Source organism: Macaca nemestrina, chromosome 17 (genome assembly GCF_043159975.1).
Source record: "Macaca nemestrina isolate mMacNem1 chromosome 17, mMacNem.hap1, whole genome shotgun sequence".
NCBI lineage: Eukaryota > Metazoa > Chordata > Mammalia > Primates > Cercopithecidae > Macaca > Macaca nemestrina.
The window spans coordinates 32611985-32633239 of NC_092141.1; positions in this window are offsets into that span (position 1 = coordinate 32611985).

The following is a 21255-nucleotide window of genomic DNA, read 5'->3' on the forward strand; positions in this document are numbered from 1 at the left end:
GAAAGCTGTAACTCAGTGAGATGAATTCACAGATCACAAAGAAGGTTCTCAGAAAGCTTCTTTCTCATTTTTATCGGAGGATATTTCCTTTGACCCCCCAGTCTTAAAAAGGATCTGAAATATCGATTCTCAGATTCCACTGAAAGAAGGCTAGCAAACAGCTCCACGAAACACAGCTGTAACTCAGTAAGAGGAAGTCCCACATCACAAAGCAGTTTTTCAGAAAGCTGTTTTCCAGTTTTTATGTGAGGATATTTTCCTTTTCACCACAGCCCTCTAAGGGCTTCCAAATATTACTTTGCAAATTACACAAGAACAGTTTTAGCAAAGGGCTTCTTGAGGGGAGAGCTGTAACTCTGTGTGATGAATTAACATAACAAAAGCGATTTCACAGAAAGCTTCTTTCCTGTTTTCATGGGAGTTTATTTTCTTTTTCAACATAGCCCTCAATGGGCTTCCAATTATCACTTTGTATATTCCTCAAGAACAGTGTTAGCGAGAGACTTCTTTAGGGGAAAGCTGTAACTCTGTGAGACTAGTTCAAAGATCACAAAGAAGTTCCTCAGAAAGATTCTTTCTCATTTTTATCGGAGGATATTTCCTTTGGCCCTATAGTCTTTAAAGGATCCGAAATATCAGTTCTAAGATTCCACAGAAATAAGGTTGGAAAACAGCTCCATGAAACACAGCTGTAACTCAGTGAGTGGAAGTCACACATCACAAAGCAGTTTCTCAGGAAGCTTCTTTTAATTTATTATCTGAGGATATTTCCTTTTTCCCCATAGCCCTCTATGGGCTTCCAAATATCACTTTGCAAATTCGACAAGAACAGGCTTAGTGAACGGCATCTTTAGGGGAAAACTGTAACTCTGTGAGATGAATTAACAGAACACAAAGCAGTTTCTGACAAAGATTCTTTCCAGTTTTTATCTGAGGATATTTTCTTTTTTAACATAGCTCTCTATTGGCTTCCAAATATCACTTTTCAAATTCCACAAGAACCGTCTTAGCGAACGGCTTCTTGAGGGGAAAGCTGTAACTCTGTGAGGTGAATCCACAGAACACAAAGCAGTTTCTCAGAAACCTTCTTTCCAGTTTTATCTGAGGATAATTTCTTTTTCACCATAGCCCTCCATGAGTTTCCAAATATCACTTTGCAAATTCCACAAGAACAGTCTTAGCAAAAGGCTTTTTGAGGGGAAAGCTGTAACTCTGTGAGATGAATACTCTGTGAGATGAATACACAGAGATTCCACAGAAATAAGGCTGGAAAACAGCTCCATGAAATACAGCTGTAACTCAGTGAGTGGAAGTCACACATCACAAAGCAGTTTCTCAGAAAGCTTCTTTCCAGTTTTTCTCTGAAGATATTTCCTTTTTCCCCATAGCCCTCTATGGGCTTCCAAATATCACTTTGCCATTCCACAAGAACAGTCTCAGCGATCGGCTTTTGAGTGGAAAGCTGTAACTCTCTGAGATCAATTAACAGAACACTAAGCAGTTTCTCAGAAAGCATCTTTCCAGTTTTTCTCTGAGGTTATTTTCTTTTTCACTACAGCCCTCCATGGGCTTCCAAATATCACTTTGCAAATTCCACAAGATCAGTCTTAGCGAACGGCTTCTTGAGGGAAACTGTAACTCTGTGAGATGAAGTAACAGAGCATTAAGCAGTTTCTTAGAAAGCTTCTTTCCAGTTTTTCTCTGAGAATATTTTCTTTTTCACCATAGCACTCCATGAGCTTCCAAATATCACTTTGCAAATTCCACAAGAACAGTCTTAGTGAAAGGCTTCTTGAGGGGAAAGCTGTAACTCTGTGAGATGATTTCACACAACAGAGAGTAGTTTCTCAGAAAGCTTCTGTTTCTTTTCTATCGGAGGATATATCCTTTGGCCCTATAGTCTTCCAAGGGATTCGAAATATCAGTTCTCAGATTCCACAGAAATAAGGCTAGCAAACAGCTCCACGAAATACAGCTGTAAGTCTGTGACTGGAAGTCACACATCACAAAGCAGTTTCTCAGAGAGTTTCCTTCCAGTTTTTCTCTGAGGATGTTTTCTTTTTCACCATAGACCTCTATGGACTTCCAAATATCACTTTGCTAATTCCACAAGAACTGTCTTAGCGAACGGCTTCTTGAGGCGAAAGCTGTAACTCTGTGAGATGAATTAACAGAACACTAAGCAGATTTTCAGAAAGCGTCTTTCCAATCTTTCTCTGAGGACATTTGCTTTTTCACCATAGACCTACATGGGTTTCCAAATATCACTTTGCAAATTCCACAAGAACAGTTTTAGCGAACGGCTTCTTGAGGGGAAAGCTGTAACTCCCTGAGATGAAATAACAAAACACTAAGCAGATTCTCAGAAAGCTTCTTTCCACTTTTTATCTTAGGATACTTTCTTTTTCACCACAGCCCTCCATGAGCTTCTAAGTATCACTTTGAAAATTCCACAAAAACTGTCTTAGCGAACGGCTTGTTCACGGAAAAAATGTAACTCTGTGAGATGTATTCACAGAACACTAAGCAGTTTATCAGAACGCTTTCTTCCAGTTTTTCTCTGAGGATATTTTCTTTTTCACCATAGCCCTCTATGGGCTTCCAAGTATCACTTTGCCAATTCCACAAGAACAGTGTTAGCGAAAGGCTTCTTGAGGCGAAAGCTGTAACTCTGTGAGATGACTTCACAGAACAAAAACAAGTTTCTCAGAAATCTTCTTTCTCTTTTTTATCAGTGGATATTTCCTTTGGCCCTATAGTCTTCAAAGGGATCCGAAATATCAGTTCTCAGAATCCACAGAAATAAGGCTAGCAAACAGCTCCACGAAATACAGCTCTTACTCTGTGAGTGGAAGTCACATATCACATAGCAGTTTCTCAGAAAGCTACTTTCCAGTTTTTCTCTTACGATATATTCTTTTTCACCATAGCCCTCTATGGGCTTCCAAATATCACTTTGCAAATTCCACAAGAACAGTCTTAGCAAACAGCTTCTTGAGGCGAAATCTGTAACTCTGTGAGAAGCATTAAGAGAACCCTAAGCAGTTTCAGAAAGCTTCTTACCAGTTTTTTTCTGAGGATATTTTCTTTTTCACCATAGCTCTCCATGGGTTTCCAAATATCACTTTGCCAATTCCACAAGAACAGTATCAGCGAAAGGCTTCTTCGGGGAAGGCTGTAACTCTGTGAGATGATTTCACAGAACACAAAGAAGTTTCTCAGAAAGCTTCTCTCTCTATTCTATCAGAGGATATTTCCTTTGGCCCTCAAGCCTTCCAAGGGATAAGAAATATCAGATCTCAGATTCCACAGAAATAAGGCTAGCAAACACCTCCAAGCAATAGAGCTGTAACTCTCTGAGTGGAAGTCACACATCACAAAGCAGTTTCTCACAAACATTCTTTCCAGTTTTTATCTGAGAATATTTTCTTTTTCAACATAGCCCTCTATAGGCTTCCAAATATCACTTTGCGAATTCCCCAAGAACAGACTTAGCGAACGAATTCTTGAGGGGACACTGTAACTCTGTGAGATTAATTAAGAGAACACTAAGCAGTTTCTCAGAAAGCTTCTTTCCAGTTTTTATCTGAGGATATTTTCTTTTTCACCACAGCCCTCCATGAGCTTCCAAATATCACTATGCATATTCCACAAGAACTCTCTTAGCGAAAGGCTTCTTGAGTGGCAAGCTGTAACTCTGTGAGATGATTTCACAGAAAACAAAGAATTTTCTCAGAATCTTTCTTTCCCTTTTTTATTGGTGTATATTTCGTATGGCCCTATAGTCTTCCAAGGGATGCGAAATATCAGTTCTCAGAATCCACAGAAATAAGGCTAGCAAACAGCTCCACGAAATACAGCTGTAACTCTGTGAGTGGAAGTCACACATCACAAAGCAGTCTCTCAGAAATCTTCTTTCCAGTTTTTCTCTCGGTATATTTTCTTTTTCACCATAGCCCTCTATGGGCTTCCAAATATTGCTTTGCAAATTCCACTAGAACAGTTTTAGCGAACGACTTCTTTAGGGGAAAACTGTAATTCTCTGAGATGAAATTTCAAAACACTAAGCAGTTTCTCAGAAATCTTCTTTCCAGTTTTTATCTCAGGATATTTTCTTTTTCACCACAGCCCTCCATGAGCTTCCAAATTTCACTTTGCAAATTCCACAAGAACAGTCTTAGCGAAAGGCTTCTTGAGGGGAAAGCTGCAACTCTGTGAGATGATTTCACACAACACAAAGGAGTTTCTCAGAAAGCTTCTTTCTCTGTTTTACCGGTGGATATTTCCTTTGGCCCTATTTTCTTTCAACGGATCCGAAATATCAGTTCTCATATTCCACAGAAAGAAGGCTAGCAAACAGCTCCACGAAATACAGCTGAAACTCTGAGAGTGAAAGTCACACATCACAAAGCAGTTTCTCAGAAAGATTCTTTCCAGTTTTTCTGTGACGATGTTTTCTTTTTCACCATAGGCCTCCATGGGCTTCCAAATATCTCTTTGCAATTTCCACAAGAACAGTCTTAGCGAACGGCTTCTTCAGGGGAAAGCAGTAACACTGTGAGATGATTTCACAGAACACACAGAGGATTCTCAGAAAGCTTCTTTCTCTTTTTTATCGGAGGATATTTCCTTTGACCCTGTAGTCTCCAAGAGTTCCAAAATATCAGTTCTCAGATTCCACAAAAATAAGGCAAGAAAACAGCACCACAAATACAGCTGTAACTTTGTGAGTGGAAGTCACACGTCACAAAGCAGTTTCTCAGAAAGCTTCTTTCCATTTTTTCTCAGAGGATATTTTTTTTTCACCATCACCCTCTATGGGGTTCCAAATATCACTTTGCAAATTCCACAACAACACTCTTAGCGAACGACTTCTTGTGGGGAAAGCTGTAACTCTGTGAGATGAATTAACAGAACACTAAGCAGTTTCTCAGAAAGCTTCTTTTCACTTTTCCTATGAGGAATTTTTATTTTTCACCATAGCCCTCCATGGGCTTCCAAATATCACTTTGCAAATTCCACAAGAACAGTCTTAGCGAAAGTCTTCTTGAGGGAAAGCTGTAACTCTGTTAAATGAATTAACAGAACACTAAGCAGTTTCTCAGAAAGCTTCTTTCCAGTTTTTCTCTGAGGATATTTTCTTTTTCACCATAGAGCTCCATGGGCTTCCAAATATCACTTTGCAAATTCCACTAGAACAGTTTTAGCAAACGGCTTCCTGAGGGGAAAGTTGTAACTCTCTGAGATGAAATAACACAACACTAAGCAGTTTCTCAGAAAGCTTCTTTCCAGTATTGTTCTGAGGATATTTTCTTTTTCACCACAGCCCTCCATCAGCTTCCAAATATCACTTTGCGAATTTCACAAGAAGAGTCTTAGCAAAAGGCTTCTTGAGGGGAAAGCTGTAACCCTGTGAGACGATTTCACATAACACAAAGAAGTTTCTCAGAATCTTCTTTCCCTTTTCTGTCGTAGGATATTTCCTTTGGCCCTATAATCTTTCAAGGGATCCGAAATATCAGTTCTCATATTCCACAGAAATAAGTCTAGCAAACAGCTCCACGAAATACAGCAGTATCTCTGTGAGAAGAAGTCACAATCACAAAGTAGTTTCTCAGAAAGCTTCTTTCCAATTTTTCTCTGAGGATATTTTCTTTTTCACCATAGCCCTCCATGGGCTTCCAAATATCACTTTGCCAATTCCACAAGAACAGTCTTAAAGAAAGGCTTCTTTAGGGGAAAGCTGTAACTCTGTGAGATGATTTCAGAGAAAACACAGAAGTTTCTCAGAAAATTTATTTCTCTTTTTAATCGGTGTATATTTGCTTTGGCCCTATAGTCTTACAATGGATCCGAAATATCAGTTCTCAGATTCCACAGAAATAAGGCTAGTAAACAGCTCTACGAAATACAGCTGTAACACTGTTAGTGGAAATCACACATCACAAAGCAGTTTCTCATAAAACTTCTTTCCAGTTTTTCAATGAGTATATTTTCTTTTTCACCATAGCCCTCTATGGGCTTCCAAATATCACTTTGCAAATTCCACTAGAACAGTTTTAGCGAAAGGCTTCTTGAGGGGAAAACTGTAATTCTCTGAGATGATATATCAAAACACTAAGAACTTTCTCAGAAAGCTTCTTTGCAGTGTAATCTGAGGATATTTACTTATTCAGCACAGACCTCCATGAGCTTCCAAATTTCACTTTGCAAATTCCACAAGAACAGTCGTAGTGAAAGGCTTCTTGAGGGGAAAGCTGTAACTCTGTGAGATGGTTTCACAGAACACAAAGAAGTTTCTCAGAAAACGTCTTTCTCTTTTCTATCGGAGGATATTTCCTTTGGCCCTATAGTCTTCAAAGGGATCCGAAATATCCGTTCTCAGATTCCACAGAAATAAGGCTAGGAAACACATTCACGAAATACAGCTTTAACTCTGTGAGTGGAAGTCACACACCACAAAGCAGTTTCTCAGAAAGCTTCTTTCCAGTTTTTGTGGGAGGATATTTTCTTTTTCACCGTAGCCCTCTATGGGGTTCCAAATATCACTTTTCCAAGGGATCCGAAATAACAGTTCTCAGATTCCACAGAAAAAGGCCAGCAAACAGCTCCCTGAAATAGAGATGTATCTCAGTGAGTAGAAGTCACACATCACAAAGCAGTATCTCAGAACGCTTCTTTCCAGTTTTTATCTAGCCCTCTATATGCTTGAAAATATCACTTTGCAAATTGCACAAGAACAGTCTTAGCAATCGGTTGCTTGAGGGGAAAGCTGTAACTCTTTGAGATGAATTCACAGATCTCAAAGAAGTTTCTCAAAAAGCTTCTTTCCCATTTTCATTGGAGGATGTTTCCCTTGGCCCTATAGTCTTCAAAGGGATCCGAAATAACAGTTCTCAGATTGCACAGAAATAAGGCCAGCAAACAGTTCCATGAAATACAGATGTAATTCAGTGAGTAGAACTCACACATCACAAAGTAGTTCCTCAGAAATCTTCTCTCCAGTTTTTATCTCAGGATACTTTCTTTTCCAACATAGCCCTCTATGGTCTTCCAAATATCACTTTGTAAATTCCACAAGAACACTCTTAGCGAACAGCTTCTTGAAGGGAAAGCAGTAACTCTGTGAGACGAATTAACAGAACACAAAGCAGGTTCTCACAAAGCTTCTTTCCAGTTTTTATCTGAGGATATTTTCTCTTTCACCATAGCCCTCTATGGGCTTCCAAATATCACTTTCCAAATTCCACAAGAACAGTCTTAGCGAACGGCCTCTAGAGGGTAAAGCAGTAACTCTGTGGGATGAATTAGCAGAACACAAAGAAGTTTCTCACAAAGTTTCTTTCCACTTTTTATCTGAGGATTATTTTTTTCACCATAGCCCTCCATGGGTTTCCAAGTATCAATTTGCAAATTCCTCAAGAACAGTATTAGCAAATGGCTTTTTGAGGATAAAGCCGTAACTCTGTGAGATGAATTCACAGATCACAAAGAAGTTTCTCAAAAAGCTTCTTTTTCATTTTTATCGGAGGGTATTTCCTTTGGCCCTATAGTCTTCAAAGGGATATGAAATATCAGGTCTCAGATTCCACAGAAATAAGGCTAGAAAAAGCTCCACGAAATACAGATGTAACTCAGTTAGTAGAAGTCACACACCAGAATGCAGTTTCTCAGAAATCTTCTTTCCAGTTTTTATCTGAGTATATTTTCTTTTTCAACATAGCCCTATACGGGCCTGCAAATATCACTGTGCAAATTCCAGAAGAACAGTCTTAGTGAACGGCTTCTTGAGGAGAAAGCTGTAACTCTGAGAGATGAAGTCACAGATCCCAAAGAAGTTTGTCAGAAAGCTTCTTTCCAGTTTTTATCTTAGGATATTTCCTTTTTCAACATAGCCCTCTAAGGGTTTCCAAATATCACTTTGCAAATTCCACAAGAACAGTCTTAGCAATCGGCTTCTTGAGGGGAAAGCTGTAACTCTGTTAGATGATTTCACAGAATACAAAGAAGTTTCTTAGAAAGCTTCTTTCTCTTTTCTATCGGAGGATATTTAATCTGGCCCTAGAGTCATCCAAGGGATCCAAAATATCAGTTCTCAGATTCCACAGAAAGAAGGTTAGCAAACAGCTCCAGGAAATATAGTGGTAAATCTGAGAGTGGAAGTCACACATCACAAAGCAGTTTCTCAGAAAGCTTCTTTCCAGTTTTTATCTGATTGTATTTTCTTTTTCACCATATCCCTCTATGGGCTTCCAAATATCCCTTTGCAAATTTCACATGAACAGTCTTAGCGAACGGCTTCTTGAGGGGAAAGCAATAACACTGTGAGATGAATTAAGAGAACACAAATCAGTTTCTCACAAAGTTTCTTTCCAGTTTTTATCTTAGGATATTTTCTTTTTCCCCATTGCCCTCTATGGGCTTCCAAATATCGCTTGACAAATTCCACAAAGACAGTCTTAGCGAACGAAAGACTTCTTGAGGGGAATGCTGTAACTTTGTGAGATGAATTAAGACTCCACAAAGCAGTTTCTCAGAAAGCTTCCTTCCAGTTTTTTTTTTTTTTTTGAGGATATTTTCTTTTTCCCCATAGCCCTCTAAGGGCTTCCAAATATCACTTTGCAAATTCCACAAGAACAGTCTTAGCGAACGGCTTCTTGAAGGGAAAGCTGTAACTCTGTGAGATGATTTAACAGAACACAAAGCAGTTTCTCACAATGTTTCTTTCCAGTTTTCATATGAGGATATTTTCTTTTGCACCATAGCCCTCCATGGGCTTCCAAATATCACTTTGAAAATTCCACAAGAAAAGTCTTAGCGAACGGCTTCTTGCGGGGAAAGCTGTAACTCTGTGAGATGATTTAACAGAACACAAAGCAGTTTCTCACAATGTTTCTTTCCAGTTTTCATATGAGGATATTTTCTTTTGCACCATAGCCCTCCATGGGCTTCCAAATATCACTTTGAAAATTCCACAAGAAAAGTCTTAGCGAACGGCTTCTTGAAGGGAAAGCTGTAACTCTGTGAGACGAATTCACAGATCACAAAGTAGTTTCTCAGAAAGCTTCTTTCTCATTTTTATCAGAGGATATATCCTTTGGCCCTATAGTCTTCAAAGGGATCCGAAATATCTCTTCTCAGTTTCCACAAAAATAAGGCTAGCACACAGCTCCATGAAATACAGCTATAATTCAGTGAGTGGAAGTCACATATACCAAATCAGTTTCTCTGAGAGCTTCTTTCCAGTTTTTATCTGAAGATATTTCCTTTTTCAACTATCCCTCAATGGGCTTCCAAATTTCACTTTGAAATTCCTCAGGAACAGTCTTAGCGAATCGCTTCTTTAGGGGAAAGCTGTAACACTGTGAGATGAATTAACAGAACACAAAGCAGTTCTCAGATAGATTCTTTCCAGTTTTTATCTGAGGATATTTCCTTTTTCAGCAAAGCCCTCCATGGGCTTCCAAATATCATTTGTAAATTCCACAAGAAGACTCTTAGCGAAAGGTTTCTTGTGGAGAAAGCTGTAACTCTGAGAGATGAATCCACAGATCACAAAGAAGTTTCCCAGAAAGCTTCTTTCCCATTTTTATCGGAGGATATTTCCTTTGGCCCTATAATCTTCAAAGGGATCCAAAATAACTGTTCTCAGATTAGCCATAAATAATGCCAGGGAACAACTCGATGAAATACAGCTATAACTCAGTGAGAGGAAGTCACACATCACAAAGCAGTTTCTCAGAAAGCTTCTTTCCAGTTTTTATCTGAGAATATTTCCTTTTTCCCCATAGCCGTCTGTGGGCTTCCAAATATCACTTTGCAAATCCCACAAGAACAGTCTTAGCGAACGGATTCAGGAGGGGAAAGCTGTAACTCTGTGAGATGAATTAGCAAAACACAAAGCACTTTCTAACAAAGCTCCTTTCCAGTTTTTTTCTGAGGATATTTTCTTTTTTAACCCCAGCCTTCTATTGATTTCCAAATATCACTTTGCAAATTCCACAAGAACAGTCTTAGCGAACGGCTTCCTTAGGGGAAAGCAGTAACTCTGTGAGATGAATTAACAGAACACAAAGCAGTTTCTCAGAAAGCTTCTTTCCAGTTTTTATCTGATTATATTTCCTTTTTCACCATAGCCCTCTATGGGTTTCAAAATATCACTTTGCAAATTCCACAAGAACAGTGTTAGTGAACGGCTACTTGAGGGGAAAGCTGTAACCCGGTGAGACGAATTAACAGAACACAAAACAGTTCTCAGAAAGTTCTTTCCAGTTTTAATCTGAGGATATTTCCTTTTTCACCATAGCCCTCCATGGGCTACGAAATATCACTTTGCAAATTCCACAAGAACAGTCTTATCGAAAGTCTTCTTGTGGAGAAAGCTGTTACTCTGTGAGATGAATTCACAGATCACAAAGAAGTTTCTCAGAAAACTTCTTTCTCTTTTTTATCAGAGGATATTTCCTTTGGCACTATAGTCTTCAAAGGGATCCGAAATATCAGTTCTGAGATTCCACAGAAATAAGGCCGGCAAACAGCTCCATGAAATACAGCTGTAACTCAGTGCGTGGAAGTTACACATCGCAAAGCAGTTTCTCAGACATCTTCTTTCCAGTTTTTATCTGAGTATATTTCCTTTTTCCCCATAGCCCTCAATGGGCTTCCAAATATCAGTTTGCAAATTCCACAAGAACAGTCTTAGCAAACGGCTTCTGGAGGGGAAAGCTGTAACTCAGTGAGATGAATTAACAAAACACAAAGCAGTTTCTCACAAAGCTGCTTTCCAGTTTTTATATGAGAATAGTTTATTTTCACCATAGCCCTCTATGGGCTTCCAAATATCACTTTGAAAATTCCACAAGAGCAGTCTTAGCAAAAGACTTCTTGAGGGGAAAGCTGTAACTCTGTGAAATGAATTCACAGATCACAAAGAAGTTTCTCAGAAAGCTTCTTTCTCATTTTTATTGGAGGATATTTACTTTGGCCCCATAGTCTTCAAAGGGATCTGAAATAGTTCTCAGATTCCACAGAAATAAGGCCAGCAAACAGCTTCACGAAATACAGCTGTAACTCAGTGAGTAGAAGTCACACATTAATAAGCAGTTTCGTAGAAAGCTCCTTTCCAGTTATTATCAGAGGATATATACTTTTCCCCATAGCCCTCTATGGGCTTCCAAATATGACTTTGCAAATTCCACAAGAGCTGTCTTAGCGAACGGCTTCTTGAGGAAAAAGCTGTAACTCTGTGAGATGAATTAACAGAGCACAAAGCAGTTTCTCACAAATCTTCTTTCCAGTTTTTATCTGAGGATATTTTCTTTTTCACCATAGCCCTCAAAGGGCTTCCAAATATCACCTTGCAAATTCCACAGGAATAGTCTTAGCGAAAGGCTTCTTGAGGGGAAAGCTGTTACTCTGTGAGACGAATTGACAGACCACAAAGAAGTTTCTCAGAAAGCTTCTTTCTCATTTTTATTGGAAGATATTTCCTTTGGCCCTGCAGTCTTCCAAGGGATCCGAAATATCAGATCTCAGATTCCACAGAAATAAGGCTAGCAAACAGCTCCATGAATTACTGCTGTAACTCAGTGAGTGGAAGTCACACATCCCAAAGCAGTTTCTCAGAAAGCTTCTTTCCAGTTTTTCTCTGAAGATATTTCCTTTTTCCCCACAGCCCTCCATGGGCTTCCAAATATCACTTTGCAAAACCCTCAAGAACAGTCTTAGCGAAATGCTTCTGGAGGGGAAAGCTGTAACTCTGTGTGATGAATTCGTAGATCACAAAGCAGTTTCTCGGAAACCTTCTTTCTCATTTTTATCGGAGGATATTTCCTTTGGCCCTATAGTCTTCAAAGGGATCTGAAATAACATTTCTCAGATTCTAGACACAGAAAGCTAGCAATCAGCTCCACGAAATACAGCTGTAACTCAGTGAGTGGAAGTCACACACAAGAAAGCAGTTTCTCAGAAAGCTTCTTTCCTGTTTTTATCTGAGGATATTAGTTTTTCACCGTAGCCCTCTATGGGATTCCAAATATCACTTTGCAAATTCCACAAGAACAGTCTTTGCCAATGGCTTCTTGAGGGAAAAGCTGTAACTCTGTGAGATGAATTAACAGAACATAAAGCAGTTTCTCAGAAAGCTTCATTCCAGATTTTATCTGAGGATATTTTCATTTTCACCATAGCCCTGCATGTTCTTCCAAATATCACTTGCAAATTCCACAAGAACAGTCTTAGCTAACGGCTTCTTGAAGGGAAAGGTGTAACACAGTGAGATCAATTAACAGACCACAAAGCAGTTTTTCAAAGCTTCTTTCCAGTTTTTATCTGAGGATATTTTCCTTTGCATCATAGCCCTCAAAGGCCTTCCAAATATCACTTTGAAAATTCCACAAGTACAGTCTTAGCGAACGGCTTCTTGAGGGGAAAGGTGTAACTCGGTGAGATGAATCCACAGAACACAAAACAGTTTCTCAGAAAGCTTCTTTTCAGTTTTTATCTGAAGATATTTTCTTTTTCACCTTAGCCCTCCATGGGCTTTCAAATATCACTTTGGAAATTCCACAAGAACAGTGTTAGCGAAAGACTTCTTGAGGCGAAAGCTGTAACTTTGTAAGATGAATTAACAGAACACAGAGTAGGTTCTCAGAAAGCTTCTTTCCAGTTTTTATCTGAGGATATTTACTTTTTCACCATAGCCCTCTGTTGGCTTCCAAATATCACTTTTCAAATTCCACAAGAACAGTCTTAGCAAACGGCTTCTATAGGGGAAAGCTGTAACTCTGTGAGACGAATTCATGGAACACAAAGCGGTTTCGCAGAAAGCTTCTTTCCAATTTTTATCTGAGGATATTTTCTTTTTCACCATAGCCATCCGTGGGTTCCAAATATCACTTTGCAAATTAGACAAGAACAGTCTTAGTGAAAGACTTCTTGAGGGGAAAGCTGTAACTCTGTGAGATGAATTCCCAGATCACAAAAAAGTTTCTCAGAAAGCTTCTTTCTCATTTCTATCGGAGGATATTTCCTTTGGCAATATGGTCTTAATGGGATCTGAAATAACAGTTTTCAGATTCCACAGACATAAAGCTAGAAAACAGCTCCACGAAATACAGCTGTTACTCAGTGAGTACAAGTCACACATCACAAACCTGTTTCTCAGAAAGATTCTTTCCAGATTTTATCTGAGGATATTTCCTTTTTCACCATAGCCCTCTATGGGCTTCCAAATATCACCTTGCAAATTCCCCAAGAACAGTTTTAACGAACGGCTTCTTGAGGGGAAAGCTGTAACTCTGTGAGATGAATTAACAGACCACAAAGCAGTTTCTCAGAGAGCTTCTTTCTAGTTTTTATCTGAGGATATTTTGCTTTTCACCGTAGCCCTCTATGGGCTTCCGAATATCACTTTGCATATTCCACAAGAACAGTCTTAGTGAACGGCTTCTTGAGGGCAAAGCTGTAATTCTGTGAAATGAATTCACAGAACACAAAGCAGTTTTTTCACATGTCTCCTTTCCAGGTTTTATCTGAGGATATTTTCTTTTTCAGCATAACCCTCCATGGGCTTCCAAATATCACATTGCAAATTAAACAAGAACCGTCTTAGCAAAAGGCTTCTTGAGGGAAAAACTGTAACTCTGTGAGATGAATTCACAGAACACAAAGAAGTTTCTCAGAAAGCTTCTTTCTCTTTGTTATCGGAGGATATTTCCTTTGGCCCTATAGTCTTCAAAGGGATCCGAAATATATGTTCTGAGGTTCCACAGAAATGTGGCTAGCAAACAGCTCCATGAAATACAGCTGTAACTCAGTGAATGGAAGTCACACTTCACAAGCCAGTTTCTCAGAAAGCTTCTTTAAAGTGTTTATCTGAGGATATTTCCTTTTTCACCATGGCCCTCTATGGGCTCCCAAATATCACTTTGCTAATTCCACAAGAACAGTCTTAGCGAATGGCTTCTTGAGGGGAAAGCTGTAACTCTGGGAGATGAATTAACAGAACACAAAACAGTTTCTCAGAAAGCATCCTTCCTGTTTTTATCTGAGGATATTTTCTATTTCACAATAGCCTTCCATGGGGTTCCAAACATCACTTTGCAAATTCCAAAGAAACAGTCTTAGCAAAAGGCTTCTTGAGGGTTAAGCTGTAACTCTGTGTGATGAATTAACAGAACACAAAGCCGTTTCACAGAAAAGTTCCTTCCAGTTTTTATATGAGGATATTTTCTTTTTCACCATAGCCCTCTACGGACTTCCAAATATCACTTTGCCAATTCCACAAGAACAGTCTTAGCGAACGGCTTCTTGAGGGGAAAGCTGTAACTCTGTGAGATGAATTAACAGAACACTAAGCAGTTTCTCAGAAAGCTTCTTTCCAGATTTCATGTGAGGATATTTCCTTTTTCACCATAGCCCTCTATGGGCTTCCAAATATCACTTTGCCAATTCCACAAGAACATTCTTAGCGAAAGGCTTCTTGAGATGAAAGTTGTAACTCTGTGAGAGGAATTCACAGATCACCAAAAAGTTTCTCAGAAAGCTTCTTTCTCATTTTTATCGGAGGATATTTCCTTTGGCCCTATACTATTCAAAGGGATCCGAAATATCAGTTCTCAGATTCCACAGAAATAAGGCTAGCAAGCAGCTCCATGAAATACAGCTATAACTCAGTGAGTGGAAGTCACATATCCCAAAGCAGTTTCTCAGAGAGCTTCTTTCTAGTTTTTATCGGAGGATATTTCCTTTTTCCCCTAGCCCTCAATGTGCTTCGAAATTTCACTTTGAAATTCCACATGAACAGTCTTAGCGAACGGCTTCTTGAGGGGAAAGCTGTAAACTCTGTTTGATGAATTCACAGAAAACAAAGAAGTTTCTCAGAAAGCTTCTTTCCTGTTTTTCTCTGTGGATATTTCCTTTTTCACCATAGCCCTCTATGGGCTTCCAAATATCTCTTTGCAAATTCCACAAGAAGAGTCTTAGCGAAAGGCTTCTTTTGGAGAAAGCTGTAACTCTGTGAGATGAATTAACAGACCACGAAGCAGTTTCTCAGAAAGCTGCCTTCCAGTTTTTATCTGAGGAGATTTTCTTTTTCCCCATAGCCCTTTATGGGCTTCCAAATATCACTTTGCAAATTCCAACAGAACAGTCTTAAGGAAAGGCTTCTTGAGGGAAAAGCTATAACTCTTTGACATGATTTAACAGAACACAAAGCAGTTTCCAACAAAGCTTCTTTCCAGTTTTTATCTGAGGATATTTCCTTTTTCAGTAAAGCCCTCCATGGGCTTCCAAATATCACTTTGCAAATTCCACAAGATTAATTTTAGCAAAAAGCTTCTTGAGGGGAAAGCTGTAACTCTGTCAGATGAATTAACAGAACACAAAGCAGTTCTCAGAAAGTTCTTTCCAGTTTTTATCTGAGGATATTTCCTTTTTCACCATAGCCCTCCATGGGCTACGAAATTTCACTTTGCAAATTCCACAAGAACAGTCTTATCGAAAGTCTTCTTGTGGAGAATGCTGTAACTCTGTGAGATGAATTCACAGATCACAAAGAAGTTTCTCAGAAAGCTTCTTTCTCATTTTTATCAGAGGATATTTCCTTTGTCCCTATAGTCTTCAAAGGGATCTGAAATATCAGTTCTCAGATTCCACAGAAATAAGGCCAGCAAACAGCTCCATGAAATACAGCTGTAACTCAGTGAGTGGAAATTACACATCACAAAGCAGTTCCTCAGAAATCTTCTCTCCAGTTTTTATCTGAGTATATATCCTTTTTCCCCATAGCCCTCAATGGGCTTCCAAATATCAGTTTGCAAATTCCACAAGAACAGTCTTAGCAAACGGCTTCTGGAGGGGAAAGCTGTAACTCAGTGAGATGAATTAACAAAACACAAAGCAGTTTCTCACAAAGCTGCTTTCCAGTTTTCATATGAGGATATTTTCTTTTTCACCCTAGCCCTCTATTGGCTTCCAAATATCACTTTGCAAATTCCACAAGAACAGTCTTTGCGAACGGCTTCTTGAGGGGAAAGCTGTAACTCTGTGAGATGAATTCACATATCACAAAGAAGTTTCTCAGAAAGCTTCTTTCTCATTTTTATCGGTGGATATTTCCTTTGGCCCCATAGTATTCAAAGGGATCCTAAATCGTTCTCAGATTTCACAGAAATAAGGCCAGCAAACAGCTTCACGAAATACAGCTGTAACTCAGTGAGTAGAAGTCACACATCACTAAGCAGTTTCGTAGAAAGCTCCTTTCCAGTTATTATCAGAGGATATATACTTTTCCCCAAAGCCCTCTAGGGGCTTCCAAATATGACTTTGCAAATTCCACAAGAGCTGTCTTAGCGAACAGCTTCTTGAGGGGAAAGCTGTAACTCTGTGAGATGAATTAACAGAGCACAAAGCAGTTTCTCACAAATCTTCTTTCCAGTTTTTATCTGAGGATATTTTCTTTTTCACCATAGCCCTCAATGGGCTTCCAAATGTCACCTTGCAAATTCCACAAGAACAGTCTTAGCGAAAGGCTTCTTGAGGGGAAAGCTGTAACTCTGTGAGACGAATTCACAGAAAACAAAGAAGTTTCTCAGAAAGCTTCTTTCTCATTTTTATTAGAGGATATTCCCTATGGCCCTACAGTCTTCCAAGGGATCCGAAATATCAGTTCTCAGATTCCACAGAAATAAGGCTAGCAAACAGTTGCATGAATTACTGCTGTAACTCAGTGAGTGGAAGTCACACATCCCAAAGCAGTTTCTCAGAAAGCTTCTTTCCAGTTTTTATCTGAGGATATTTCCTTTTTCCCCATAGCCCTCTATGGGCTTCCAAATATCACTTGGCAAATTCCACAAGGACAGTCTTAGTGAACAGCTTTTGATGGGAAAGCTCTAAATCTGTGAGATGAATTAAGAGACCACAAAGCAGTTTCTCAGAAAGCTTCCTTCCAGTTTTTTTTTTTTTTTTTTTTTGAGGATATTTTCTTTTTCCCCATAGCCCTCTATGGGCTTCCAAATATCACTTTGCAAATTCCAGAAAAACAGTCTTAGGGAAAGGCTTCTTGAGGGAAAAGCTGTAACTCTTTGAGATGAATTAACAGAGCACAAAGCCATTTCCCACAAAGCTTCTTTCCAGTTTTTATCTGAGGATATTTTCTTTTTCAGCATAGCCCTCTTTGGGCTTCGAAATATCACTTTGCAAATTCCACAAGAATAGTCTTAGCAAAAGACTTCTTCAAGGGAAACCTGTAACACTGTGAGATGAATTCATAGATCACAGAGAAATTTCCCAGATAGCTTCTTTCTCATTTTCATCAGAGGATATTTCTTTGGCCCTATAGTCTTCAAAAGGATCCGAGTTATCAGTTCTCAGATTCCACAGAAATAAGGCCAGCAAACAGCTCCACGAAATACACATGTAACTCTGTGAGTGGAAGTCAAACATCATAAAGCAGTTCCTCAGAAATCTTCTCTCCAGTTTTTATCTGAGTATATATCCTTTTTCCCCATAGCCCTCTATGGGCTTCCAAATATCACTTTGCAAATTCCACAAGAACGGTCTTAGCAAACGGCTTCTGGAGGGGAAAGCTGTAACTCAGTGAGATGAATTAACAAAACACAAAGCAGTTTCTCACAAAGCTTCTTTCCAGTTTTTATCGGAGAATATTTCCTATTTCACCATAGCCCTCCATGGGCTTCCAAATATCACTTTTCATGCCACAAGAACAATCTTAGCGAACGGCTTCTTGAGGGGAAAGCTGTAACTCTGTGACATTAATTAACAGAACACAAAGCAGTTTCCCACAAAGCTTTTTTCCAGTTTTTATCTGAGGATATTTTCTTTTTCACCATAGCCCTCAGTGGGCTTCCAAATATCACTTTGTAAATTCTGCAAGAACTGTCTAAGCAAAAGGCTTCTTGAGGGGAAAGCTGTAACTCTGTGAGATGAATTCACACATCACAAAGAAGTTTCCGAGAAAGCTTCCTTCTCATTTTTATCGGAGGATATTTCCTTTGGCCCCACAGCCTTATAAGGGATCCGAAATAGTTCTCAGATTCCACAGAAATAAGGCTAGCAAACAGCTTCACGAAATACAGCTGTAACTCAGTGAGTAGAAGTCACACATCACTAAGCAGTTTCGTAGAAAGCTCCTTTCCAGTTATTATCAGAGGATATATACTTTTCCCCATAGCCCTCTATGGGCTTCCAAATATGACTTTGCAAATTCCACAAGAACAGTCTTATCGAACAGCTTCTTGAGGGGAAAGCTGTACCTCTGTGAGATGAATTGAGAGAACACAAACCAGTATCTCAGAAAGCTTCTTTCCAGTTTTTATCTGAGGATAATTTCTTTTTCACCATAGCCCTCAATGGGCTTCCAAATATCACTTTGCCAATTCCACAAGAACAGTCTTAGCGAAAGGCTTCTTGAGGGGAAAGCTGTAACTCTGTGAGACGAATTCACAGAAAACAAAGAAGTTTCTCAGACAGCTTCTTTCTAATTTTTATCAGAGGATATTCCCTATGGCCCTACAGTCTTCCAAGGGATCCGAAATATCAGTTCTCAGATTCCACAGAAATAAGGCTAGCAAACAGTTGCATGAATTACTGCTGTAACTCAGTGAGTGGAAGTCACACATCCCAAAGCAGTTTCTCAGAAAGCTTCTTTCCAGTTTTTATCTGAGGATATTTCCTTTTTCCCCATAGCCCTCTATCGGCTTCCAAATATCACTTGGCAAATTCCACAAGGACAGTCTTAGTGAACAGCTTTTGAGAGGAAACCTCTAACTCTGTGAGATGAATTAAGAGACCACAAAGCAGTTTCTCAGAAAGCTTCCTTCCAGTTTTTTTTTTTTTTTTTTGAGGATATTTTCTTTTTCCCCATAGCCCTCTATGGGCTTCCAAATATCACTTTGCAAATTCCAGAAGAACAGTCTTAGGGAAAGGCTTCTTGAGGGAAAAGCTGTAACTCTTTGAGATGAATTAACAGAACACAAAGCCATTTCCCACAAAGCTTCTTTCCAGTTTTTATCTGAGGATATTTTCTTTTTCAGCATAGCCCTCATTGGGCTTCGAAATATCACTTTGCAAATTCCACAAGAATAGTCTTAGCAAAAGACTTCTTGAAGGGAAACCTGTAACACTGTGAGATGAATTCATAGATCACAGAGAAATTTCCCAGATAGCTTCTTTCTCATTTTCATCAGAGGATATTTCTTTGGCCCTATAGTCTTCAAAAGGATCCGAGTTATCAGTTCTCAGATTCCACAGAAATAAGGCTCGCAAACAGCTCCACGAAATACAGATGTAACTCTGTGAGTGGAAGTCAAACATCACAAAGCAGTTTCTCAGAAAGCTTCTTTCCAGTTTTTATCTGACGATATTTCCTTTTTCCCCATAGCCCTCTATGGGCTTCCAAATATCACTTTGCAAATTCCACAAGAACAGTCTTAGTGAACAGCTTCTTTAGAGGAAACCAGTAACACTTGGAGATGAACTAACAGAATACAAAGCAGTTTCTCACAAAGTTTCTTTCCAGTTTTTATCGGAGAATATTTCCTATTTCACCATAGCCCTCCATGGGCTTCCAAATATCACTTTTCATGCCACAAGAACAATCATAGCGAACGGCTTCTTGAGGGGAAATCTGTAACTCTGTGAGATTAATTAACAGAACACAAAGCAGTTTCCCACAAAGCTTTTTTCCAGTTTTTATCTGAGGATATTTTCTTTTTCACCATAGCCCTCAGTGGGCTTCCAAATATCACTTTGTAAATTCCGCAAGAACAGTCTAAGCAAAAGGCTTCTTGAGGGGAAAGCTGTAACTCTGTGAGATGAATTCACACATCACAAAGAAGTTTCCGAGAAAGCTTCTTTCTCATTTTAATCGGAGGATATTTCCTTTCGCACTATAGCCTTACAAGGGATCCGAAATATCAGTTCTCAGATTCCACAGAAATAAGGCTAGCAAACAGCTCCACGAAATACAGCTGTAACTCAGTGAGTGTAAGTGACAAATCACAAAGCAGTTTTTTAAAAATCTTCTTTCCAGTTTTTATATGAGGATATTTCCTTTTTCCCCATAGCCCTCTATGGGCTTCCAAATATGACTTTGCAAATTCCACAAGAACAGTCTTATCGAACAGCTTCTTGAGGGGAAAGCTGTACCTCTGTGAGATGAATTGAGAGAACACAAACCAGTATCTCAGAAAGCTTCTTTCCAGTTTTTATCTGAGGATAATTTCTTTTGTACCATAACCCTCTATGGGTTTCCAAATATCACTTTGCAAATTCCACAAGAACAGTCTTTGTGAATGGCTTCTTGAGGGGAAAGCTGTAACTCTGTGGGATGAATCCACAGAACACAAAGCAGTTTCTCAGAAAGCTTCTTTCCAGTTTTTCTCTGAGGATATTTTCTTTTTCACCATAGTCCTCCGTGGGCTTCCAAATATCTCTTTGCTAATTCCACAAGAACAGTCTTAGCGAAAGGCTTCTTGAGGGGAAATCTGTAACTCTGTGAGACGACTTCACAGATCACAAAGAAGTTTCTCAGAAAGCTTCTTTCTCCTTTTTATCGGAGGATAGTTCCTTGGCCCTTTCATCTTCAAAGGGATCCGAAATATCATTTCTCAGATTCCACAGAAATAAGGCTAGCAAACAGCTTCATGAAATACAGCTGTAATTCAGTGAGTGTAAGTTACACATCACAAAGCAGTTTCTCAGAAAGCTTCTTTCCAGTTTTTATCTGAGGATATTTCTTTTTTCACCATCCCCTTCTTTGGGCTTCCAAATATCACTTTGCAAATTCCACAAGAACAGTCTCAGCGAACGACTTGTTGAGGGGAAATCTGTAACTCTATGAGATTAATTAACAGAACACAAAGCAGGTTCTCACAAAGATTCTTACCAGTTTTTATCTGAGGATATTGTCTTTTTCACCATAGTCCTCCATGGCTTCATAATATCACTTTGGAAATTCCACGAGAACAGTCTTAGCAAAAGTCTTCTTCATGGGAAAGCTGTTACTCTGAGAGATGAATTATCAGATCACAAAGAAGTTTCCCAGAAAGCTTCTTTCTCATTTTTATCGGAGGATACTTCCTTTGGCCCTATAGTCTTCTAAGGCATCTGAAATATCAGTTCTGAGATTCCACATATATAATGCCAGCAAACAACTCCATGAAATACAGCTGTAACTCAGTGAGTGGAAGTAACACAACACAAAGCAGTTTCTCAGAAAACTTCTTTCTTATT